The sequence below is a fragment of the Typopeltis vanoorti genome, chromosome 9 (genome assembly GCF_054136105.1).
Source record: "Typopeltis vanoorti isolate ZY-2024b chromosome 9, IOZ_Tvanoo_1.0, whole genome shotgun sequence".
Lineage (NCBI taxonomy): Eukaryota > Metazoa > Arthropoda > Arachnida > Uropygi > Thelyphonidae > Typopeltis > Typopeltis vanoorti.
This window is the reverse complement of record NC_143557.1, coordinates 125,206,543-125,227,078: the sequence shown is the minus strand read 5'-3', so window position 1 is coordinate 125,227,078 and position 20,536 is coordinate 125,206,543. Positions and strand designations below refer to the sequence as shown.

The 20,536-nt window shown below is 36.2% G+C and overlaps 1 protein-coding gene across 4 annotated transcripts in view; it reads left to right on the top strand.

The window, feature by feature from the left end:
* Window positions 1-379: 379 nt before the first annotated feature.
* Window positions 380-20,536, top strand: part of LOC150103503 (TBC1 domain family member 31) — a 449,146-nt gene continuing 428,989 nt past the window's right edge. For 2 of the 4 annotated variants that reach the window (XM_090398077.1, XM_090398074.1), the window contains exon 1: window positions 380-723. The gene's annotated coding sequence lies outside the window, so the exon portion shown is untranslated. The remainder of the gene's footprint in view (window positions 724-20,536) is intronic. The other 2 variants (XM_090398075.1, XM_090398076.1) reach the window with 2 other exon arrangements.

Genomic DNA, 20,536 nt, shown 5'->3' with positions numbered 1-20,536 from the left:
TGGAAGAGTAAAAGAAAAGTATGACCAAAAACTTGGAAATAGATCATACTTAGCTCTGGAACCCCGTGTTAGCCTGCAAGTCGCAAGCCATGGGGGTAATAACAACAATAATACTTATTATTATTATTATCATAAAGTAATAATAACTGATAATAATAATTATTATTAAAAGGCATATCCATACAAAATAGCTATAGACAATAAAATAACTGAACAGTTTAATAATCTGAATTTGGTATAAGTTTAGTTACGATGGATATTTCAATATCAATATATCTGACAATTAAAACTTAATCCGCAAAACGTCTTAGAATTAGAAGAGGGCAGCAATGTATCAAGTTGGTGTGAAAAAATTTGAAATGTGTCTAGGAAACGTAGCGTGTCAATGATCGCGATGTCTCATTCAATTTGTGATGATTCCTGATGATCTGTCATTAATAGAAGCGTTACTTATAAGAAGAGGAAATTCATTTGTTGTTGTTAATTATCCATTTTTAATATGTTTTAACAACAACCATCCTATGGTTAACACAGTGAACTTTATTTATTAGTTTAATCCCGCCTTCATTATAATTTGATCATGTTAATTTTTAACCGTATACATAAATTCTTCGGTTTGTTTTCATTTCCCACTTTATTAAAATGAGACTATACTGTGTGGAAAGTTTAAAATTTGAAGTTCTGATGAGCTTATTAAAATGGTGAAAATTCCTGACTAGTTAGGTATATTTTTAATTATCTTGGACTGGTTAGAGATTTCTTAGTAGTTTTTAATAATTATTAAAAATAAATAAATAAAAATTAGAGATTCCATTTGTTGGGAACAAAAGAAGCTTCATAATTCCACTTTTGGATAATTAAGTGCATCATTAGTGCTCTGTCTCTCATAAACAGAAGTTTCTACCCCATAAAAAATATTAAATGTAAAATTAAAATTTTAAAAACGTCTAAGCATCAGTCAAAGAGAGGTGGAATAGAGAGAAAGAATTTTCATCAAAAGGAGATGTCATAAAAGCAGGACAAGATTTAGGAAAACTATTTTTGCCAAAGGTGATCCTTGAGAAATGTGTTTTGACATTGTTATGTGACACCTTCAAAGTGTTAAAGGACTCCGTGAAATGCCCTCCAGCAATGAGCCCTTTAACAACTCGCTATCTTCACTACTTAATCCTGTATCTATTCACAGTAGCAGGGCCATGCCAACCTGAGGGTGCAAGGGGGTGCACTGTACCAGGACAGCATTTTATGTAGCATCTTGGTATCTTCATTTTGATTTCTATGTTAATATCTAATTTGGATTATACAATGCAGTATTAGGGGCATCCGATAAAAGTTTGCACCCGGGTGGCAAATACCCTTGGAGTGTCCCTACACAGTGGCACTAACCATCATCAATGCTTAAATCCATTTACCACCTACAGTAATTTTCTTTTGTCTGCAAATTGCATGTCCTCTGGCCAATATTCAGTGGTAAAAATTTGAAATTAATTTATTTATAAATTAATTAAATGAAATAATAATAAAATGGAGTAAAAATTTACACCAAGGAATTAAACTTTCACCTACAGTTAACTTAAACACTCCTCTTTGCAGACGACCAAATAATAATTACAAATTCTGAAGATAACTTGCAGAATGCTATTTTAAATCTAAATGAGATATCCAAAGATTATGGTATGATAATATCAACAGAAAAATCAAAAACTATGGCCTTTAAAGGACAAGATCCAGCAAGAACTAAAATAGTAATAGATAACAAGATCTTAGAACAGGTGAATTCATTTAACTACCTAGGATGTATGATCACATATGAAAATGAAAACGATATAAACGTAAAAATTGCAAAATATTTAAAAATAACAGGTGTAATTAACTCTATATTTAAACCAAACCTAGTTCAAAAACAAACCAGGCTAAAAGTATACAATACGTTAGCCTTACCGGTCTTAATGTATGGAAGTGAAATCTGGACAATAAAACAAAAAGACAAAGATTAACAACAGCAGAAATGAAGTTTATGAGAAAAACTGCAAAGTATACCCTATTTGATCACAAAAGAAACGAAGATATTATGAAAGAATTAAACCAAGAACCAGTAATAGAAAAAATTAAAAAATATAAACATAATTCTCATGAAAGAAGCCTCTAAATCAGGCAAAAGGAGCACATTGGCTATGTCAAAAACAACAGACAGGACATTTCTGGCCTATCGTCTCATTTCTCCACAACCAACCATGTCATCGAGTGGGACAAAAGCTGTTCCCCTTACTTAGAGGAAGATTACCATTCAAGAATGTTCAAAGAAGCAGCCACAGTCGCCCGTTCTACTGTAAACCTTAACAGAAATCAAGGCCTAATACTCCCATAGATATGGAAAACCCTAATCAGAGCCTTAAAAACGGAAGAAATGAACTTTAATACAAACTACAGAAGGTTCCTCAGCAACAGCTAGCTGATCTTGTACACGCGATACGTGTTTCACTCACGTTCGATACTATTTTATTTGTAATTATTCCAGTCAGTTTTTATTCTTGTCAGTTTGCAGTTACGCATAATTGTGAGAGTGTTTAAACCTATATGTAAGTGCCCTGAAGAAGCCAACAGATAAGTGTGGCGAAACTAGTTGGTCCAGTTAATTAATAAAATTGATCAACACTTGATCGGTTAACCAAATATTAATATAAACATAAATGGATGGAACACGTTCAAAGAATGAAAACAGAAAGATTACCAAGACAAGCCTTAAAGTACAAGCCATTAGGAAAAAGTAAACCAGGATGTCCTCTTAAACGATGACTTCTAAGGCTGGAACAGGCCATGCTAGGCCTAAATCCTTGATACATATGATGATGATGATGATGATAAATTAATTAAAAATTACTCAGTATAATAAAAATTTTTTAGCTGAGAGAATTTATATATTTAAAACAGCACCTGATGATGGAAATTTGTGGCTTTGGTGCTAGATCTTGCAGTATCAGATGATTTGTCTGTGTAGCCACTTTTGAAAAAGCATGATCATGTGATCGTGAACTTAAGTGACCAATCATGTAGAATTTTTGGTTAAGAAGGGAAGCATGGAGAACTAAAGAGTGAATGATTATGACAAATATTAAAAGCAGATTAGAGCAGTATTGTGGCATGAGAATTACAGACAGCAGTGTAGAAGAAATGGTCAAGGTATATCTGAGGGATAATCAAGCTCAGGAATAGTGTAAACTACAAGCAGAAAGGGATTTGTATAGTAAGTAAGACGAATCAGATTAAGAGAAGAAATTAGAGCAGGCCATAAAATTCTTCACTGTAAGACAAGTAAAACAAAAAATATAATTATGGAAGTATAACTTTGATGAATGTAGATGGTAGGAAGATGCTGTTAGCTGAAGAAGTGGTTGATTAACAGTAATCACTTCATGAGAATGTAATGATGTCATGAAAGAATAGGGAAATGAGCCGGAGACATATAGAATATAAAATTTTAATTAATGCAAATGCAGTAGTGTGTTTAAATAGGATATATGTCAATGTATTATGAAAAAGTACAAGAAAATCGGTCATGCTTTTGAACAGGTGTTTCTCATTACTAGCAAAATCCTATGTGAGTGGAAAGAAGGAAAGAGAGTTCAGTTACATGAACGAGGATCCAAGACAGAGGTTTTGAATTACAGATCTCTTACCATCTCAGGAGTTGCGATTAAGGTTTTGGAATAGTTGAGTTGAGGTATAAGGTTTATCATAATGGGGGAACTTTGTTTCCAGAGCAGAAGGATCTGAGAATCTTGGTAAATGGGAAACTGAAATTCAGGCAACACATCAAAAAAAGTTGTAAAGGCTGCTCAGAAAATTATATGAAGAATCATTATGCAAAAATGCCTGACAAGTTATGAATAAGGAGGTTAATAGTTCCACAGTATAAAGCACTAATCACATTTGGATTTCTTTACACAAATCTGATCATCCAATTACATGTGAGATAAGGAGTGCAGAGTAAATTATTGTTGATGAGAAATTACATTCTTTTTTGGAATTATTTAACCAAGTGTAAGCAAAGCTTTCACTTGAAGTATCTTCATGACTAGGCAACTTCTATGTGGAGATTGATGAGTTTATGTCAGTTACGTTAGCAGTAGCGCACTCAAGGTTTAATCTTGTGGGGAGGCCCCCCCCCCAAGTTGAGTAGATGATTTGAGAATACCCACTACGGATCTCATGTGACCTATGACTGAGCATCTGCAACGATCGCTAATTCATAAACAGTATAGAAATAGAAGACACGACACAACATAAATTTAAAAAAAATGAATTTTATTAATTAGAAAAAGATTTTTGGAAATTTTTTTTTTTTTTTTCATTTTTTTTTTTTGGGAGGCCAGGGCTGCTTGGCGTCCCCTCTGGGCACTCCACTGTGCGTTACTGTCCTATAATGCAAAGCACATTTCCTTTCAGACATGCATAATGTTAGGTTACTACCTAGATTATGCATGACCTTTATTAAGGTACTGTTAAAGTAAGGGGTTACCTCTCCTGATCCACACGATCATCCTTAGTCTCACTGAGCGACCAGAGAGGACCACTGCTAAATCTGATCTGAGTTACTGCAGGGCAAAAAACTCAGCAGTGGCTCCATTGAGTGATAGGCAGATTCCTTTGACTTTTATTGAGGTCTCATTAGTGGGAGCCAGATCCAGAAAGATACAAAAGTCCATTTAATGCAGAAGTCATATATTTTCCATATTCAAGTAGTCAAAACTATTAAAAACTTCCATTACCTTATTATTAAAATACTCAATATCAGCGTTTCCCAAACTTTTCCTACAACGGAACACTTCACAAATTCTGAAATTTTCACAGAACACCATGGTTATTTTGTAATGTATTAATTAATAATTAATTGTTAATTTAGCTGATTTTTTAAAATTAATTGATCAGTAATTATAATTAATAATTAATTAAACATCAATTAAACATAAACATCATTAAATTAATTTGTGCTGATTTTCATTGACATATCCCATTCTGATCACCAAAAATATATATAATATTATAAGTACTTACGAGTGAATGCAGACATTTTCTCCTGTGTGCTGGTAGTTTTGTTTTCCCCTCCTTTTGTACATCCTGGAGATCACTTTGCAGGCTGGTAGTGGATGACTCACTATCTGTTGCATCACAAACACCTTCAATAAGAGATTTCTTAATACCAAAATTAAACAAAATCCCTTGTCTCTTATTCATATTAAAATTTAAATCTGCAGGCCTATTACTTTTAAAAATTTACGGAAGTACAGTTTCAAAACTTTCACCCTACAGTGTGAAGTTGCAAAGGAAGTATTCAGTATTACTGGATTTGAAAACCGGATACAGACTGCTTGGTCACTGACATTTGCTACGCAATGCTATTAGGCGTTCTGGGTCTGAGCTTTTCAACATATTCATGAATATTATTATCCTCAGAATATTTCCACTATAAAATATTTATTCATGAAAAGTGCTTAAAATGACAGATTCCAGGAGAACTTCTTGCTGAACACTTATTCACCTTCAATTTGGGAAACCCTGCTCTAGATCATAGATAGAAAGTTTTATTCCTCTTGAATCCAAAATAAATTATCTTTAACAAGAAATTATATTCTTGTTTAATCCTTTATCCAAGTATTATTATTATTATGGGCAACTCCAAGGAGTCGACAGACTCATCGAGGGAGGCCCTAACATCCTGTCAAGAACATCTATTCGTCTTTCACACAGTATCTATCATACCGCGCCTTAAACCCATTCACGGCCATAGCACCCACAACAGACTCTGGCAGCTTATTTCACTCATTTATCCCAAATCTCAAATTTCAAGACCTTACATTTAGTTGCATTGAACTGATATACCATAAATTAAAGATGCCAAGAAATTATATACTTGGTTTAATCCTTTATCCAAGTGTAAGCAAACAAAGTTTTCATCATCTGAAGTATTTTCAGGATTGGGCAACTCTTATATAGAAGCTAATGACTTCACATCACTTGCCTTAGTATCGCATAATGCAAAGCACATAATCTTACAGACATCTATAATGCTATGCATTATGGGAAGGATCACTAGACCGGTTTCGACCTTTATTGAGGTCTCATCAGTGGGAGCCAGACCCAGAGGTGATACTAAGGTTGAAGCAATGCAGAAGTCATATTTTCATATACGAGTAGCCAAAAGATGTTACACCTTATTATTAAATTACTCTGGATTAGAGATAGTTATTATTATTACTATTCCTGACACCTCCAAGGAGTCCGAAGACTCATCGCGGGAGGACACCTACAACTGTCTCAGCCACTACACCGAACCTCTACAATGAAGTTTTAAAACTTCCAACAATGAAAAGTTGTTGGAAGTTTTTCCACTTGGTTATACTATAATTAAAGATGCCAAGAAATTATATTCTTGGTTTAATCCTTTATCCAAGTGTAAGCAAACAAAGTTTGCATCTGAAGTATTTTCAGGACTGGACAATATATAGAAGTTAATGACTTCACATCACTTGCCTTATTATTACTTCTGTTATTTCTGCATTACTTACCTTGGTATCACCTCTGAGTCTGGCTCCCACTGAATGAGACCGCAATAAAGGTTGAAATTGGTCTGGGTAGTGAACCTTTCCATAATGCATAGCATTCTAGATGTCTGTAAGGATATGTGCTTTGCTTTATGGGATACTAAGGCAAGTGATGTGAAGTCATTAGCTTCTATATACGAGTTGCCCAGTCCTGAAAATACTTCAGGTGCAAACTTTGTTTGTTTGCACTTGGATAAAGGATTAAACCAAGAATATAATTTCTTGGCATCTTTAATTTATAGTAAAACCAAGTGGAAAAACTTCCAAGAACTGATACACCCATTCGTTTGCTTGTCTGTCCATCTTATTCAAATCTTCCTGATGGGCCATTGCATTGGCACTATTATTAATAACCCTTCCCTACATCATAACGAGAAGAAATATTTTGAGAAATAAATGCCAGTGGAAATTAAGTTGAAGTTATTGTTCACACCAGCTTGGAAATATGGTAGTATGATCTGTGTTCTGTATTAAGAAGAAAAACATGCAAAGATTTGAAATGGAATACATGAAATGTTAGACCTGCAGTTAGACCATGGTCTAACATTTTACTGCAAATGTTAGACCATGTTAGACCTGCAGCAGTAAAAGGTTAATCAAAAATTCTAATAATTTGAAATACAAAGCATATAAGGAAAAAAATCTTTTAGCACTGTTTTGAAACAGTTGTCAGGCCAGTGAAACCTTTATCAAAAGTACTAAAAAATTTTTTATCGATGCTTGGGCAGCACTCATGTCTTAAGTAGTGTAAGATAAGGCAACTATGATGCTGAAACTTGTATTCTTGTTAGTTCTCTGGTCAATTTTTGGAAACTTTCTACTTTTTCTTCAGCTCTGAAATAAGGATGGATCTTTATTTCTATTTTCTATCCTATTTCTTTCTTCTAAGACTTTTTATCCCTGAGCAGATTATGCAGACTAATCCTTAAATTGCACATCTTGAGTGACAGAAACATGTTTACAAATTCCATTTACAAATTCCATGCAATTTGAGCGCCTCGTAGCGCAATTGGAAGAATGACTGTGCGTTGTGCCCTTTGATTAAAAAAGGCCCAAGTTCGATTCTCGTCATGATGGAAGGAATCTTTATATGGACTTTTACAATTGAAGGTGAGTTAGCTGATCTCATACGGAGGTAGCAGGGATTTTCTCCCAGAAACTCAGGTTTTTCATCCTGCATGCAGACAAATCGGCCCTTCAGAACACATGCAATTTACAGACAAAAAATACTAGCTGTTGGGCAGCAGAAGGCTTTGATGTAGGTGACTGGTGGTAGAGGTTCTGTGTAGTAGTGGAGATGCAAAGCTGTACAGTGGGTGTCCTCCCACGATGAGTCTTTAGACTCCTTGGAGTCACGAATAATAATAATTTTAAAGTGAAAGTTTTCACTGGCCTTTCGTTTCACAGGCCAGTGAAAGGTTTCACTGGCCTGACAGCTGTTTCAAAACAGTGCTAAAAGATTTTTTTTTTTCCTTATATACAAATTCTAAGTGAAAGCTTTGAAATTGTTTTTAACTTCTCATTGAATTTTCTTGATCGGATGTTATAGTTCCCCATTCTAATATTTGCCCACATCACTCTACTTGATATTGCCATTCAAGAAGATTAGCCTCGTATTTACTGTTGAATACTGTAGCTACTCTTTCTTTTCCCTGATTGTTATTGCCTGAATATAACATTTTGTATTTATTGCTTAGAAAGATTTCACCAATTTTTGTCTTTTTTTTTGTTTCAGTCACCCCTATTATGTCAATCTGGTACTTGTATTATTATTATTATTCAGGCCTCCATGGAGTCAAAAGACTCATCGTGGGAGGTCCTTTCTAAGAAACACAAGTCTATCAAGACTCATCGAGGGAGGTCCCTCCTAGGAAACACAAAGTCTGTCATACCACTCCTTAAATGCATTGACCGTTCTCGCTCTCATCCCCTCCATCAAGCAATGCATTCCATAGTTCAACCACCCTACATGCAAAGAAACCACTTCTCACACTCTTTCTCACAGTTTCCTTTCGTAACTTCCAGGGATGTCCCCTTTTCATGACTCCTTCCTGCTGTTCTCTCAACAATTTAAAAATCTCAGTCATATCACCCCTCCTTCTTCTATCCATCAAACTCTGCAGTCGACACTTCCTCAGCCGATCCTCATAACTAACATTGTACAGTCCCGACACCATCTTTGTTATTCGCCTTTGTACCCTTTCCACAGTTAATTTATCCCCTTCAAATCCTGGAGACCAGATCTGAGAACAATAGTCTAAGTGTGGTCTGATCAGAGTCTTATACAATGGAATGATAACCATTTTATCTCTGCAGGTCAGTGTCCTTCTCATTATTGCAGCAATCCTCTGCATTACCTTCACTACCTTTGCAATATGTCCCCTAAATTTCAGGTTTCTATCAATCATCAAACCCAGATCTCTTGTCTCTCCTACTTCTTCCAGTTTAACTTCTCCCATAGAGTATGCAGCGTCCCATCGATGTGTCCCAAACCTCAAGATCTTATATTTTGCTGCATTAAACAGACCCCCCCCATTCATTTGCCCATCTGTCTAGCTTATTCAAATCCTCTTGCAGGACTACCACATCTGCACTATTACTAATAACCCTAACCCTTCATCTGCAAACAACCGAATATCCCCTTGCAATCCACGGGCAATGTCATTGATATAAAGGTTAAACAATATATCCCAGTACTGAGCCCTGTGGAACCCCACTTGTAACCTTCTGCCTCTTTGATATTGCTCCACCATACACAACTCTCTGATACCTATCGGACAGCCAATCCTGAATCCAGTTGACCAATCTGACATCCAGACCCATGTGCTGCAACTTGAATATCAGCTTATCATGTAGCACCCTGTCAGATGCCCTTGTTAAGTCTAGGAAAATGGCAGTATATGCCTTTCCCTCATCTAATGCTCTTGTAACTTTATCATAAAAGGCTAGCATATTGCTAAAACAAGCAATATGCTAACCTTTGCCCCTTCACAAATCCATGTTGACTCTCACTGATAACATTACCCTCATCTGCCCAATGCTGTATATGGTCTCTCACTACTTTCTCCAAGATCTTACTAACTACTGATGACACACAAACTGGCCTATAATTAGACACTTCCAGTCTGCTACCGCCCTTATGCCATATCACTATCTTATCTTCCTTCCATTATATGGGCATCTTTCCTGCAGCCAGACTTTCATTGAAAAGCCAGGTCAAGGGCACTGTCAGTTCCTTAGCAAATTCTCTCAAAACTCGTGATGAAATAACATCCAGTCCCACAGCTTTACTAACATCCAGAGTACTCAGTATGTGGAACACACTTTCCTCCTGCACCTCTAAAACCTCGAACCTGCTATATCCCTCTAGTATTCAAAATTGACTCCTCCAGGATGAAATACTCCAATAAAGTATTTATTGAACAATTCCACTATGTCCTCTGCATCAGTCACTCTATCCCCATTTTTATCCCACAGTGTCATTCTTTCACAGTCATTTCTCCTCCTGCTGGCCACATAGCTAAAAAATTCCCTAGGATTTTCCTTGGATCTAAGGGCCAATCTTTTCTCATATTCCAATTTCGCCTTCCTTACCATACCTAGTCACTCTTCTGGCCTGTGTCTTATATTCTTCATGCATCTTCCCTTCACCTGCCTCCTTATATCTCTTCCATAGCCTCTTTTTTGCATGTAGTTCCTGTTTAACATTGTTTGTCATCCACTTTACTCCAAATTGTGTCCTCTTCTTCACACGTGGAATACAGCTTACCATTGCTGCTAACAAATATTCCTTCACAATTTCCCAAGCACTAATGATATCCCGGCCTTCCAATTCCTCCCTCCACGAAACTTCCCCAAGTTGACGTCTAAGACTATTATAATCACCTGCTTTATAATTCCACATATGTTCCCGTCTCTTTGATACTCCTGCATGTCTATTCATTTTCCAAGTCAAAGCCATATGGTCACTCTCTTCAACTGGTGGGAGAGACGTCATCTCAGTTATTATCAGCTCTTCTGATGCTATAACCAAATCCAAAACTCTTAAACCTCTTGTTCCCTCTGTTACATGTTGCCTAAGACATTTGTCCCTCAAGAATTCTAGAAATTCCATTCCCTTATTGCTACATGCATCTTCCTTTCCCCAATCTATACTGCTGTAGTTAAAATCTCCCATAACAATCGTTCTTCTTGCACTTGCCACGCTCAACTGTCTCAACATCTCCTGGTCTCCACCCTCTGTGCTCCTTGGTCTGTAGCAACACACCACTAAATATCCTGTCTTGCCCACCTCCACCTCACTCCAAGTATTATCTGGTACCAATTCTTCTTCCATTCTAGTTCCATTTCTTTGCTATTCATGCTTCTTATGCTGATAGTACTGATCTTGAACTCTGGTGATGTTGAGTTGGGATGTGTTTCAGCTTTGTTCTAGTAGCTATGTAATTTCTTGTTAAGTATAATTTACTTTGCAGAATAACTAGCTTTTAAGATAGCAGTAATTTTTCTTCACGCAGAATCGGCCAATTTCTCTGCATGATGAACTTGCTATATACACGAATTACATATTTAAGAAAAAATAAAGCATTAATACAAACATATTTCACGATGAATATATCAAGGCATCAGAGTTCATTCACACACACACAAAGGATATTTCCCAAATGCTGCTGCTGACTCTGGTCATATTCCTAATTTTGCTAGAATCAAAGAAACCATTAAATCTCTGGATGTACGGATTTATTTACATTACCGAAGTTAATATCACTGTTAGAAGTTTAGATAATGTTGTTCAGTTTATTTTAATCTCAGAGTTATATGTCATATAAGCCGGCCTGGTTGGCCAAGCGGTTAGTGTATTTGCTCTCCAGCCAAAAAGCTGTGGATTCGAATCCCGCTGTGGGCATGGATGTTTGTGACTGTCCGTGAAAATAGTAGTGGTGGTGGCAGGCAGTAGATGGCATTGGTCTAGTTGCAGTTAATTGTAGTTGGAGACAGTTGTAGAGTACCCTCCCTCGATGAGTCTTTGGACTCCCTGGAAGTGTCACGTAATAATAATAATAACTAGCACAAAAGAAGAATATCACCTTTGGAAATTTACATCCTGTTAAGGATGTAAGAAACATTGTAGGTCTCTTTTACTAATGGTGGACTAAATGGAAGACTTGGTATTTTTATCTTCTAAAATCTTGCCGGCCTGGTTGGCCAAGTGGTTAGCATATCTGCTCTCCAGCCAAAAGGCTGCGGGTTCGAATCCTGCCGTAGACATGGATGTTTGTGATTGACTGTGGAAAAACTAATGGTGGTGGTCGACAGTAGATGGCATTAGTGGAGTTGAGGTCAGTTGGTGGAGACAGAGTTGTAGAGCAAGTGCCCTCCCTTGAAGAATCTTTTGAATCCTTGGAGGTGTCAAATAATAATAATAAAAAATAGACACACTTGCCAAGAATCAACTTAGTATTCCTGCTATTGCCTATAGAGGAATGCTCTTCCTGGTATGTTGCTTGTGTCTTTGTTACATTTTATATAGTGGTGGTGGGAAGTAGACAGCATTGGTATAGATGTGCAGTTTGCTGTAGTTGGTGGATTGAGTGAGTGGTGGGGATGGAGATTTGTGAAGTAGGTGTCCTCTCTCAATGAGTCTTTGGACTCCTTGGAGGTGTTGCGTAATAATAATAATAACAATATTGTACCCCTGAAGATGCATCTGTTACAGATGAAATATTGGAAGCATTGAACTGTGGTCAAATTCATTTCTTGTGCTCTTTTTATTCCATTTAATCTGACACAAATTTTAACTAGTACCTAAAATTTAATACATGATTACCTCCAGTGGTTTGAGTGCCTTTCCTGAATACAGAGATAATAAACTTCTTTGGTCTCTTGCTGTTTGTACAGTATAGTGGAGAACATAAAAGGACTCGAGCACTGGGAAATTGATGATATATATTGGGGTAGGATGCCTAGGCATAATTGTTTAGGAGTTATTGGATTGATTGATTATGAACTCAGACCTCTTTAAATTTGGAGTTGACGTTTTGGTATGAAACAAAGAATAGTTGCATTCTTTTCCAATCATTTCTGTGGAACGTTTCCAAAATAGAAGAGCACAGTGATGATGTTTTGTAATAAATCTTTTTTTTTTTAAAAAAATAGATATTATGTGCCCCATTTTGACTTGTTCATGTTGTAGTTGCACTTGATTTGATACATTTCCTGGGTATTGATTAGAGGAATTATAACTTTTTAATTAGTCTAATTTTTAGAACTTGTTCATCAGAAAAGCTTTTTTTTTTTTTTAATGTGCTTATGGGAGACCTAGTGTTATGGATGGTTATGAATATTTGAGTATCCATTGGCCTGTGTGTATCATTATTTTCAGTACACAATGAAGAACAGGCAGCTTAAGGAAAGTATGTGCAGTTTTATTAGATTTGTTTGTTAGGTAGCTGAAGAAGGTGTTTCAGATCATGGGATCTGAGCCACACCTTAGGTTTCAGGACAGAATCTAGAGCATAGCTCAGAATTTTTCATATGAAAGCTTGCAGTTTGGAGAGGGATTGTGCTGAGTTCATGGTCACATCTGTTTGTAGGGAAGATCAAATAAAAGTGCCATATGAAATAAACAATGTTACGTGGACATAAAAAAAGACCTAGTATGTAGTGAGAATTTGTTGAGCAATAGAACACTCCAAACAAATATGTTGTTACTGCTTAGTTCATTATTCTTAATTTTGCCTATGAAGTATATGTGTATGTTAAAATAAATTTCAGAATTAAAAAAGGAAAATTTATTTTATAAATACAGATATTTGGAATACCTTAGAAAGTATAACTTACTGAAGCACATCTTTTGAAAAAAATCTCATAACATAATTCAAAAGACTGAGCCAACAGAATCAAATAATGAGCAGTTAACTATCAGCAATCAAGATTATCAACAGCCCACCACCTGTGATAAACATTAAGAACTCAACCAACATCAAGTGGCATGAGGAGCAGGCAATAATGCCAAACAATGACAACTATATCATCATATCGATTTATTATCTCAATAACAGTGAACTCCCTCTTTTTCAAAAATTTTTGAATTTTGTGGTAGTGTCAAAGTATGTAAATATATTTGATACTATTTACCACATTGAAAGGAGACCTCAGATATATTCCAGACAATGTTAAAAAAGGGTTATAGTTATCAAGTAAGAGTGCGTTGCATAAAAGAATGGCTTTATGACTGTCACCATTATTCCACTTTCTTCTAATCATGTAAGAATACAAACTACTGCTTGTATTCTTACATGATTCTACTGCTGCTGGTCAACAACAAGTCGGCTCCAAACTCATTAAACCAGTTTTTTGTACTCTTTTGTTTCATCCTCTTGTGTTCTTTTTGGAACACCTTTTCCCTGCTATTTTCTTTAATGAATACAACCATCTCCAGCTTTTCAAGAACCACATTAATAGAATCCTTCTTTCTCCCTAATGACTTGTACATGCCACTATTTGTGTTATAGGGTTTGATTTCTTCTGCGTGTGAGATTGATATAAAAAGCGTGAAATATGTAAAAGAAGTTATCATTTAAATACTGTTAGCCAGCATTATCAACAAAGAGTTAATCAGTCAGATCTCTGGAAACTAAACCAATAAGAACATCGTCATCAAAGCTGACTTGACATAATTCTGATATTCCTGACAACAGCTTGTCTAGGAAGGAGTTATTTTCAAACAACAGCTCATACCAGTTACTTAATTGAACCAACTGCATTATTCCTTTCCCAGAATTTATGCAAAATTAATAAAAATTCATGCAAAAATTAATAAAAATAACTTACCATTTCAGCCAGTGGTTCAAGGAATAGTCCTAATTATTACCTACTCAAGAAATTAGCAACACCCAAGGACTAGCTAGTTTTAAATATACAGCATTTTATAAATGATTAAGAGCATTGTACTCAGCAATGACTATGTATTAATTAAGTAAACATACTTGCTCTGTTTACAAAAGTCCTGATCACTGATACCATTCTCTTTCTATGTATAAAGTTTCTGCCTGCTGTTATGTCCTTTTTTTTTTTTTGCCCCGGTTATTTTGTGTGGCATCTTCCTTTTTCTTGATTCTTTTCCTACATGAAGAAGGTACCATCATTGGCTCAGCATATCCCTGAGTGTGAGTTGCAAAATTTTTTTTTATGAAAACTGTTGAGAAACTTGCTCTGGATTTCACCTATCTGAAATCTGTGGTTTAGCTCAGATATGTTGACAATAGATGCATTCTCTTAAACTTTGTGTTAGTTATCATTTCCTTCATGGTTACATGGTGATCAGCATTCATTGTTAAAACTTAATGGAAACAAATATCATGTTATAGTAAAACTTCAGTTTAATATAAACCAAAATAATGACTCGACGTTTTTTGACCTCACTATCAAGGTCAAGAAACAAACTGTATTACAATCTACATGTTATGCCCAAGTTATAACTACTGGTCTGACCTCTGGTTAAAAAAAAAAAAAAAACTTACTACATCAAAACTAGAGTCCTGTTATTATTATTATTATCTGTTAGATTACAAATTATTAAGAGATATATAAGCTAGAGAGCAACATGCTCTTACATAATTATTCATATAAATTAGAACAAAACATGGTGGCCAATAAGAGCTGAAATATTGCTTCGAGTCCTAAAGCAAAGGTTTAATGGAAAACTTGAAGAACTTAGTGGGCTGAATGTGTGCCATTTTAATTTTTGGGATTTTTATCTTAAGATTAGGATAGTTGATCGAAATTTTACATTTTGAAATTTTGATAAACCATCCTAATCCTTCCAGTAATGGTGGCATAATATCTGAAGACTTTGGATGGTACATTCAGCCCACTTAAGTTCTTCAAATTTTTCATTAAACCTTTACTTTAGCACTACTCGACTAAGCAGTAATTTCAGCTCTTATTGGCCACCATCTATACTGTCTTGCTCTAATTTATATAGTAATTATGTAAGATCATGTTGCTCTCTAGCTTATATATCTCTTAATAATTTGTAATCAAATTGTTAAGTAAGATTGATTCAGTAAGATTATTTTTTTTCCACCAGAGATCAGGCCAATGGTTGTAACAGTTGACCAAATTACTGTAACTTTAGCATAACATGTAGATTGTAATATAGCTTTTTTTTTTGTATATATGTGTATACTCCAGATGATAACCTTGATATGAAAGTCGAAACATCAAGTGATTATTTTGGTTTATATTAAAACTGAAGTTTTGCTATAACATGGTGGTTGTTTTCATAAATTTTAATGACGTTTGTGTTAGTTATGTGTTAGTACAACTCTTTTAATGGCTTATCACAACATAACAGATAAAAAATTAAATGTCTTAATCTGATAAGAAAACAGAATTTCAAGCAAGTATTTAGAAATTTTAACGCATGTCCTCTGGATGCAGTCAGAGTGGATTTTTTTGTTGTTGTTGATTTCATTTGAGGATGAAAATATTCCATATTTTGGGCAATTTTTTTTTACATCCAAATTTGTTTAAATTAGGATTGTTCTGTAGAGTACAATATGATTTCCAGAATAACCTTCTACTTTTGAAGCAGTCTTTTTTTTAGGGTAACAATTTTTCTCTATTTCCTGCGTGCCGATGCAGATTCAAAAAACAGTCTTTCTCTTTTGAATTTACTGTTTTTTGAATCTGCATCGGCACGCAGGAATCAACCTAATTTAAACAAATACGGTTGCATTAAACTTCCCAAAATTTGGGAAACATTAATTATTAGAGATCGCTCTTTACATCCTAGGCCACTTGCAAATACCCATAGAGGGCACACCACTCAGATAAGACTTTAGTTTCACTCACTACTGTATTGCTTTTGTGTGTGTATTGTTACAAAAAGTTTTGTAATCCCTGAAGATGTCTCTGTGACAGAGGGAAGTATTAAAATTATTTTTAATCCTTTCTCAGTGCTGATAATTATTCCATTAACCACGTTTCCGACCAAGACATCTATAGACGTCAAAATTATCATTGATGCGAAGTGCTTTTTAAAATTGTAATACCATTGATATTACATTGAAATATGTGATGGATACGAAGCGTATGAAGATGCGTATTTAATCCATATTGGCCGGTAAGGGGGTTAAACCTCCATTGAACACATGCAGCTGCCTCCCAACATCACAGTACATCTTGAAACCCACTGAACAAGTTTCTTTTCCTCCTCCAACATCCCTGCTACTTCTATATTGTGGAACAGTCTTTCCCCTGATGTTTCCCAAGGAATACAATATACAGGCATTTAAATTAAATGTAAACCAGTTTATCCTTTCCCACCCACTAACTATATATGGTACTACCTTACTATAGGTTGATTAACCAACCTTTTGTGTATGGGCCTCAATTTAAAAAAAAAAAAGACTCAGATACTAAAAAGTCTTCTGGTCTTGATGGCATCTATCCAGTTGTTCTTAAACATTGTGCTCAGAGCTAACACACATCCTGCATCATCTTTGCAATGTACACTGCTTGGAAAGAAGTCCACTCATGGACAAGGTGCATCATGCCATGTAACAAATCACGTTTGTAGCCGGTAGAAATTGGAGGAATATGTCTACAAGTCAGTGCAACTGTGTCCAGATGAAACGGCTGTGAGAGGGGGAAACTGATGGAGTTTGAAAGAGGTGTTGTAATAGGATGCCATGTTGCAGGCCTATCTGTTCGGCAAATTGGACCATTCCAGGTCAACAATCAGTGATACTATATACTATATTGAGATGGAAGTGCAGGGAGTCAACTTTAAGTGCTACGGTGGATGGCCACCGTAGATGGCTACGGTGGATGGATACCACAGTGGATGGCCCGCTACAGTCACTGAATGTGACTGTAGGGTGCTATGAAGGATAATATGTATGTATAATACATACATATTATCTGTTGCTGTGTTATGGAGCAATGAATACACCCTCTACCAAGCAGATGGATGGGTGTGGCAGATGCCTGGTGAACGTCTCTTACTAGAGTGCATAACCCCAACTATGAAATTCAGAGGTGGCGATGTGATGGTATAGTCTTGTTTTTCCTAGTTTGGTCTCAGATCTGTGTGGTACCACTAACATTGAACTCAGAGAGGTATCTGAACATCCTGACAATGCAATTCTTCCTGCTTTGTGGCATTTCTACAGAACTGACCATTGTCTTTTTCAGCAAGACAGTGCACTGTGTCATAAGGCTGCTGCTGTAACTCCATGGTTTGTGGACATGAATGTCACTACACTTGACTTTCCTCCATAGAGCTCTTATCTTAACACTATTGAACATCTATGGGATGAACTGAAGTGTCAGATGAGGTCAAGGGATGTCTGTCCCACAACAGTCCAGGTTGTCATTACATGCCTACAGGAAGAATGGTTCAAAATTCCCATTGATCACTATCATACTCTTGGGGAAAGTATGTCTCGTAGAATTGCTGCAGTGATCACTTCAAAAGGAGGTCATACAACTTATTAAGGTGGGTGCCATGGCTGTTTGTTCCTCATACTAGAATTGCTACATTTCTGCAGAACTGACCATTGTCTCTTTCAGCAAGACAGTGCACTGTGTCATAAGGCTGCTGCTGTAACTCCATGGTTTGTGGACATGAATGTCACCTCACTTGACTTTCCTCCACAGAGCTCTTATCTTAACAATATTGAACATCTATGGGATGAACTGAAGCATCAGATGTGGTCAAGGGATGTCTGTCCCACAACAGTCCAGGATGTCATTACATGCCTACAGGAAGAATGGTTCAAAATTCCCATTGATCACTATCTTATGCTTGGAGAAAGTATGTCTCGTTGAATTGCTGCAATGATCACTGCAAAAGGAAGTGATACAACTTATTAAGGTGGGTGCCATGACTGTTTGTTCCTCATACTATGGTGTCTGTACATCTATCCAAGCAGTGTATTATGATCATGTAATCATTCAACCCACAATCCACATCTTTCCAAGTCCTGGATCGAATTGGAAACTGAAAATGTGTCAGAAGAGTTAAGTCAAAGTGTTTTATTTAGCTTTGACACCTTTTCTTTTGCTTACTGTATTTGGCTTAAAAATTTAGCTTACTGTATGTGGCTCGCATCAGGAACTCCAGCTTCATACTCTGCCTTTACCAAAGTATGCAACATATGCAAATCAGTCATCAGTAGATCGAAATCCGATTTCATGAAGGCCACCAGCAGAAAACTCACCTCTTGTCCAAATGGAAGCCTTGCCTTCTGGTTGCTTTCTGAAGCCATTGGATGCAACTTCTGCTCTTCCACCTCTCTCTCATCCTGATGCCACTGTTACTTCATCCAAAGGTAAAGCTGACCTTGTGGTATCACTCTATTCCTTAAATCCTGCATAGTTGAGCTAGGGAAATCGCCTCCTACCATACTGGAATCCAAGCACCATGTGTCTCCTATAGTTTTTCTGCAAAAAGTCATTAGACAACTACTAAATAACTTGGATACTAAAAGGTCTTCTGGTCCTGATGGCATCCCCACAATTGTTCGTAAACATTGTGCTTCAGAGCTAAGACTCATCCTGCATTGTCTCTATAATTTATTATACATATCTGGTACTTCCAATGCATGGAAGCAATCTCATATCCAATCTACTCCAAAAAAAGGGTGATAAAAGTCTACCATCAAACTACTGACCAACTGCCATTAACTCAGTACTCCCCAAAAGAAAAGAGATAGTCCTTAGCAAAGTCCAAAAAGTATTATGGTATGTTCATCCTCCTTGTTTAACTCCGTGGTAACATTATTATAGAATGTGAGCAAGTTGCTTAAACACAACCTTTCCTTATTGCATCCATGCTGTTCATTGCAAAGTATAGATTCTCTGTCAGCCCATTTCTGTTTGAACCACTAAACAAATTTTTTGGAAATCTTTGCTGCTGTTCTGAGATACTGATAGGTCTCTAGTTGGATGCATCATTCTTTGCACTTCCTTGTGCAGAGGGATTACTATGCATTCTTTCTCCTCTTGTAGAATCTTCCCTGTTCTGAGACTTTAATTTATTGCCTGGTCAAAGGAATAGCCAGTTGAGCTGAACACTTTTACCATCCATACTGATATCCCGTCAGTTCCCTATTGCTGAATTCTTATTCAGTTTGTGCAACAGCTGTAGTAGCTCCACATACACCTGAGTTATTTTCAATCCAGTAAAGAGGTAGCAGTGAGATCAGTGTTGTGTACATAGATTGATAGCTTTGGCAAAATGGGCACTCATTAGTTGAACAATCTCTTCTGCATCTGTCACCTGCATGCCATCTGCATTCATTAGAGTTATTCTTTCGTATTTAGTCTTTCTTTTACTTGCAGTGTATAGATAGAATTCTTTTGGGTTATCTTTAGTTTGCAGAGCTAGTTTCTTTTCATATTCATATTTAGCTTTTCACACAACAGTTGTAACTCTCTTCTGGCCTTATATCTTTCATAATCGATGCCATCCTTATGTGCACGTATCCCTTCCACATAATCTTTTTCTTACAAATCTCTTGCTTAACAAGCAATTCCAATATTGTATCATTTAAGTAATTTTTAAATGCCTCTCATGCACTGTCAGTATACTTCCCATCCAACAAATGATATTGTAGCACAGAACCCAGCGTACTCCCCAGTTAGTCATAATTTCCTGCTTTGTATTTTAGCATGTAACTTTTTCTGAATGGAACAGTCATAAACTTAGCCACTTCCCAAGCCAGTAGCACATGAGCACTGTATACTTTTTCTGACTGGAGACAGAATAGTTACATCTTTAGCCGAAACACACTCTGATACTATAATCAGAGTTAACACTCTTTGACCTCAAGTTTCTTCTGTCACATGCTGTTGACAGAAGAAACAGAAGAGCAGAGGAAGTTGTCTCTCTGCAGCTCAATAAGTTTAGTTTCATTCTTCTC